Source organism: Gossypium hirsutum, chromosome A12 (genome assembly GCF_007990345.1).
Source record: "Gossypium hirsutum isolate 1008001.06 chromosome A12, Gossypium_hirsutum_v2.1, whole genome shotgun sequence".
NCBI lineage: Eukaryota > Viridiplantae > Streptophyta > Magnoliopsida > Malvales > Malvaceae > Gossypium > Gossypium hirsutum.
In genome coordinates, this window is record NC_053435.1 from 25,743,611 (window position 1) to 25,750,658 (window position 7,048).

Consider the following 7,048-nt stretch of genomic DNA (forward strand, 5'->3'; position numbering starts at 1 on the left):
AATGGTGGAGGTTGGTAAGAAGGGTTTGATTGGTTTTGTGCTTGATTTGCACCTCATTTATTACCTCCCCAGTTGAGGTTCAAATGGTCCCTCCAACTGTCTGAATAGGGATTTTCACCCCTATTATTTACTTAGCTTGCTTCCTCCGATCAATTCTCATAATGTGGCTCCACTCTCGTCGGTTTGACGAGTGTCTCCAAATGGTTAAACTTTTCTAAAATATGTTGGAACTGATCATCATCATTTTCTTAGTTTATTGCTTTTGCCATTGAAGGTTTAAATTTGTACATGAATCTCTCATAGGCCACATGTACGAATTCATGTCATGTCATCAATTATTTTGTAGGCTCGTTTATAAATGTGGAACATAAGAGATCCATTGGATGCTCCATCTAAGCTAGATTTTATGTGGTCGTTAACACCATTGTAGAAAATTTGTATTTAGAGTCACGCTTGTAGTCTATGGTGTGGGCATTTTCTTAACATTGTCTTGAAATGCTCACACGCATCGTATAGGGACTCAACTTTGAACTGTTTAAAATTGGCGATTTCTTGCCTCAACTGAATGGTTTGGTTAATCGAGAAAAATTTATGGAGAATTTTTTTCGCTAAGTCGTTTCATGTTGTAATGGAAACCGACTTCAATGAATCCAACCAATTATTGTTGTATAAAGAAAATAGGAATAACCGAAGATGCATGACATCATCGAATACCCTGTTGTACTTGAAGGTTTCACATTATTGAAAAACCCATATTAAATGTTGATTCGGGTCTTCAACCATGTTCTCTTTAAACTGCAGTGCATTTTGGATAATTTGGATAGTGGTTATTTTTACCTCAAAATATTAACGTTAATCGCCAGTCATTCTATGCTTCCTCGCTTTGCGTCTAATGTAGGTAGGGCGTGCTCACGCAGCATCCTGTGTTCCATTGGGACTTCTTCCATTATATTTATTTGTTGGTCTCTTGGTACTTCAAACAATGGATTTTCTCAGACTAAATTTATAACCTCAAGTGGATCAGTATTCATCGCTTGACAATTGTCCTGAGTAGTTGCTCATGATCTAGGGGTGGTTTGATTGGAGTGTCGAAGCTTTGGGTCAAACACAACCTAAAAACAAAATAAAAACAAAATTAAAAAAAGTTAAAAATTGTATCTATAGGTCCTAACTATAACACCCTCAACCCGACCTGACTCATCGGGCTCAAATTTCGAGTGTTACCACATGTAACACTTAAGGAAATTTTTGAACAATTGACAGACACTTATTACTTAAAACATTTTTCGCTATCATTTCATTTATAGGCTAGATATAAAAAAAAACAAAAGAAAGTATTTTAGAATAAAATATTACTCAAACCAATTACAGCTTAACAATACAAACATTTACTAAAGACTAACTCTTAGAGTATGATACTACAATACGCCACTTTTCCACGTATGTATAATAACACACTTCATCGCTACCTTGATGTACCCCTGGCGTAGTCCCTCCTGGAACATTTTCTTACTACATCACTTGAAATAATAACAAACACTGTAAGTTCAAGAGAACTTAGTTAGAGTTAATACATAACACCCTGGTAGATTCTTTTATAATATTTGAAGAACATCTTTATGCTAGCTACCCTTCATAAGCACTTACTTCTATTTGGGTAGATACTATCACAGATTTGGGTTTACACTTAGATGCCAACTACTACACCCTTAATCGTACCAATTCTCTCTTAACTACATGACTAACTAACTTACGATCCTTCCAGATATTAGCTTAGTCTTTTCTTTTTCTTAGAACCTTAAAGGTAATTTTCAAAGAATATCCCTTCAAAGAATACTTTATATAGACCATCTCTTCACCCTTACACTTAATCCAAAATAGTTATTCATAGATATTATTCACTGGCGGATACATACACAGTTGGCCGATACTCACACATATTTGAATACCCTTAGTTTACTAATCAAATCATTTTCTTGTTCAATACGCTACAAGCTCATACTGATAATGAACTATACAGATCCTTCAGATGAATTCCACACAACTTTCTTATAGATCCCTAGATTTTTAGGATAACAATAACTCAAATTCTATATGATTTCAGAAAAAGATATGATACAACTCAAATATGGCAGATTTCAGATAACTCAGGTTCGACCCTACATGGTACAGAAAAACTTAGACTAATGAATACTTATCTCATTCATAACTACGAACATGCCCAATTCTCAACTAACAGGTTATCACGGTGGATACCCTTTCTGAACATACAAATACACACTTCTTTTCAAGAAATTCCCTTAAGACTTATTCAATTACATCAAAAATCTTATTCTACCAACTTATCTTCTTTCGTATCATAACCTTATCATAGTAGTATCTATCACCAAGCGATTAGAATTTATTTAGAACTTACCATAAGGGCGAATAATCATTTTTTACCAAACAAACTTTATAGAGTATGCCACAAGGGCCAAACAGAATATGCCATAAAGGCAACATAAGAAATATGCCACAAAGGCAACATACAAAGTTACATGTTTATTATCTCGATGGACTTTCACAAAAGATGTCATGGGTTTCTGCCTCATGGACTTACACATACATTTCATGTATCATGATCTACCAATTTGATCTACACATCACTGAAGGCTACACCATGAACATACATACAATCATATCTTGCCATGTATATTTACCACATGGATTTACACACTTTCACGTATGATCCGCCAGTCCAATCTTCATTCTACTAGAGGCTACACCATGAGTGTTTCATAGTATATGATGATATGGGTCTCAACTGGATGGTCTTACACTTGTTTTCATATCATGATCTTCCAGTCTAGTTAGCAATATAATTGTCTTGTCAGAGGAATCACAGAAGGACATTACACAACATTCACTTACCTGAACCGTTCACACATCTGATTGATTCATACCTTTTTTATATCAAACTAAACCTGCATACTTACTCATCATATTATATTACAACTAAACTTCATACATATTATCATAACACTTATATCATTCTTATTATGCTTCTAACACTTATCAATTGCTAGAGATATCATCGCCATTTAGATATACTGCTACTTGTACAGTTGCTAACTCTTGAAAAGAGTTATATTTCATGCCTTTAGACCTAGCTAATTACTTGTACTTGGGTACATTTAGTTGCATTTCAGGACATTTCATTAGTATTTTCATGATTGCATTAGAAGCCTGGACTATGTTTAAATGTTAGGTACTTTTAATTGCATGTGGAAGGGTTATGTTTGGTGGTTTGGCAGGTGTAGGATGTGGAGAAAGAAATAAATAAGTGAAGGTTTGCCGGGGCAACTGGTTGGACAGTTTTCCAACTTGTATGCCATGAAAATTCAAGGAAGATGATCGATTTAACACTCAACGCATAGCGGTCTCAGCTCAACTCTACTTGTACTGGAAAAGTCTGGTTAAAAAAAATGAGAAGATATCATGGGCTGTTGGATTTACCCTAGGGAAAAAGCTTATAAAAATCCAAAGGAGGAAATCCTACAGTGTGTGGATATTCAGAGGTAAAAAAGAGAGGGTAACGACTGAGTAGAGAGGAAAAGAGGAAGACGAAGGCAATCCCTCTCAACCACCACAGGACACAGTGCCACTGTAGTGTGAACTGGACAAGCGAAAGTTGTCTTCTTGAATTTCTTTCGTATTTCTTACTTTGTTCCTTTGTGAACTGATTTGATTGAAATGATGTTGGATGATATTTTGGTTTTGAATTTACTTGCCAACCCATGAGCTAAATCTCATAGGGTTGGGGTTACATGATGAAACCTTTATTTTCTTTAATGGTTGAAGCATAGATCTGAATTAATTTACTATTTTATTCAATTGTTTTTATTTCTAAATTGTATGTGCGTAATCCCTAAAAATAGATGACTTTGAAGCACGCCCATAAACTAATCTAATTTTAAAAAGGCTGGATTAGTTGGACTAAAATTGAATGATATGAGCAAGTACTCAATCGATACTTGTAGTAGACTCTCGACACAGAGCAACATTCATATGGAAAGAAAACAAAACAATGCAAGATACTATGCTAAAGGTCTATAGACGTATATCGCTTTAAGTCAAGGTAACTTGAGGTTTTTGCTTTCGAAAGAAGTAGACCACTTTAGAACTCTTCTGAGTAGTAGATTGAGTATGATTTTGCTGAGGCATTATTGATAGAAAGGGTAGATTCTTAGTAATCTCGACCTTTGAAATCAACATCATATATCCTCTACCCTTCGCTATAGCATCTTGCCATAACATATTTAGTTGTTTACTTGTTCGTTACATATTATTCACGCAGTTATTCTCATAATTTCCATTGCATTTTTGTTATATATTATTCACGTAGTTATTCTTATAATTTCCATTGCATTTTTACTCTTGCTTTGCCTTAGCATTTTCCAGTATTAGTCAGTACACATTTAGTACACATTATTATTCCTTTAAATTACCACTGCATACTTATCTTTGTTTTTCCATAGCATTAATCATAATTCGTTAAAATAACTTAACCACTTTTATACCTAATCCGATCCTTGTAAAGACAATCCTACTTATCACTTTATCACTTGATCCGACATGTATACTTGCACAGTTCGCATATCATATTCATATGCGATAAGTTTTTGGCATCATTGCTGAGGATCGGTAATTTGGTGAAATTTGGTTTGGTTATTATACCTAGTTCCATTAGTTTTAGCTAACTTAGTTGTATTTAATTTTTACAGGTTTGCCATCTGTGTATAAGAAGAGGCATTCTTGCTAATGAAGAATATCCTTTTAACCTAGAGATCAAAAGAACTTTGCAAAGAAGGTAAAAAAAGCTGCGAAATATGGCTAGGGAGGAAATGACCCTGGTCTTAATGACAACCCACTTGGTTACAATAATAATCCTCCTATGGATCGTGTGATAGATGATCGTCACAGATCAATTTGAGAGCATGCTATTCCAATTTTGGATGATATGAATCCAATGATAGTTAGACCACAAATAGAGCTCAGTAGTTTGAGCTGAAATCTATAATGTTTCAGATGTAGCAAACAGTATGACAGTTTGGTGGATTACCCACTGAAGATCCAAGAGTGCATTCAAGACTTTTGCTAGAGGTCTGTAACTTGTTTAAAAAACAAGGTGTTCCTGAATACACTTTGCATGTCTGAATGCTTTGCTATTAGGACATCTTGGAATGATCTTTGCTAGAGATTATTGCTACGGTATAATCCACCAAATATGAATGCTAAGCTTAGAAATGACATCACATCTTTTCGGTAATCAGAGTATGAAATACTATATGAAGCTTGGGAATAATTTAAAGAGTTAATTCGGAAATGTCTGATGCATGGATTTCAACACTGGACTTTGAATGAAGATGTTTTACACACTGGACTTTGAATGAAGATGTTTTACAATAGGTTGAATGCACATATGATAATTGTAGTTGATGTTTCTACCAATGGTACCTTGTTGGACAAATCTTAGAATGAATCATATGAAATTTTAGAACGGATTGCCAACAATGATTATCAATGTCCTACCATGAGAGTTTGGATGGGTAAGAAAGCTGCTGGTACCATAGAGCTTGATGCAATCACTTCATTAACTGTTCAGGTATCATCTTTAAGTAATTTGATTAAGACACTGAAGAGACCAATTATAGTTCAAGAGATGAAAGTAGTCGTGTAATGCCTCGAATTTGGGCCTAGAAGTATTAGGCCTTGAGTATGGGTCTGTAAGGAGGTTGTATATAAGTATTTAATTGTACAAGGAAATGACACAATTAAATGTCTGCTCAAGTGGTTAAGGGTCCTGAGAGGAGTTGGAAAAGTCCTGGGTTCAAACCTAGACTTTAGCAAATTTTGGTTATAAGTGAATAAAACCCTGGATGCTTTGATGAAGGCCTTTTAAATTATTGTGTTAAATAAATGACACAAAGAAGCATATGGTCTAGCGGTTGTAGCCTTATTAAGGTTGCAAGGGAGTCTGGGTTCAATTCTTGGCTCTTGCAATTTATTTTGGTTTTTCTTTTAAAGGAACCTGGACCTTAGCCTATAGACCTTATAATTAATTGAGGATATTTTTTGACACAAGAGAGCTTGTGGCAGAGAGGCAAGTGGCGTGTGGAATGGTGTTCAAGGTCTGAAGTTCGAGCGTGGAGTAGCACAATTGGGGTATTTATTTTGCAGTTGGTTTTGACCAATGGTTGTGTTACAGTGAAATTCTGATAGAGATGTTGTGGTGAGGAGTGATTCAAGGAGTAAATCAAGGGGGGATAAGGGGAGAGATTTTAGGAGAGAATCATGGATTTCAAATTAAGGAGAGTTGTAGCCGATTGGGGGGTTGGAGTATGCAAATTCGGCTATGAGATGTTTCTCCTCTCCTTTTGGTGACTTTTGGTCATTTTTTGTTTATGACTCTTAGTGCCGAAAGATATCTTTTTTTGCTCTCAGTTTTGGTTATTGGTGTCGCGGAATTGACCATTTGGGAAGCTAATTGGTGTTGTCGAATACAACATTTGTTGACGGTTTTCTCCGTTCACTTTTGTTTCTACTTCTGTTTTTCCTAGCTAAATATACTATCTTTGTATCCTCTTTGCCCTCGTTTTCTTTTTCCATTTCCTTGAGTAGTAGCCGGATATCTCTTCTTCATCTTTTGTCCCAATCGCTTCCCTTACCATTATCTCTTTCACTATACTGATTCTTGGTCGATTGCTTTTCTCTTCTGATACAAGGGTTCTGACAGACTGGTTGGTACTCGCGGGTTCTCTCTTGTTTTTCGGTTACAGTTATATGTGTTCAAACACGTTCTTTTATCTTTTCTAAAATCGATTACCTATTTCTCTTCATGTACCTAGGTTGCTGAGATCATACGTTTTTTGATTAAGCAGGTAAGGGTATAGTAATCTTTCGAGTAACATTACAAGCAGACCGAATCACACACTTTGGTTAAGATGAGTGTCAATGCCATTCTTTTTGAGTTAAGTGTTAGTAAAAGGTATTGACATTAACCGAAAAC

The 7,048-nt window shown here is 35.4% G+C and overlaps 2 non-coding genes across 2 annotated transcripts; one reads left to right on the top strand and one right to left on the bottom strand.

Annotated features, from left to right (window-relative positions):
- The first annotated feature begins 457 nt into the window (after positions 1-457).
- On the top strand, positions 458-563 carry LOC121212043 (small nucleolar RNA R71). The gene has a single exon (XR_005907254.1). It is a non-coding gene; the product is annotated as a small nucleolar RNA R71 (small nucleolar RNA).
- A 4,712-nt stretch (positions 564-5,275) lies between these two features.
- On the bottom strand, positions 5,276-5,382 carry LOC121211564 (small nucleolar RNA R71). Its single transcript, XR_005906788.1, has one exon. It is a non-coding gene; the product is annotated as a small nucleolar RNA R71 (small nucleolar RNA).
- Positions 5,383-7,048: the final 1,666 nt, after the last annotated feature.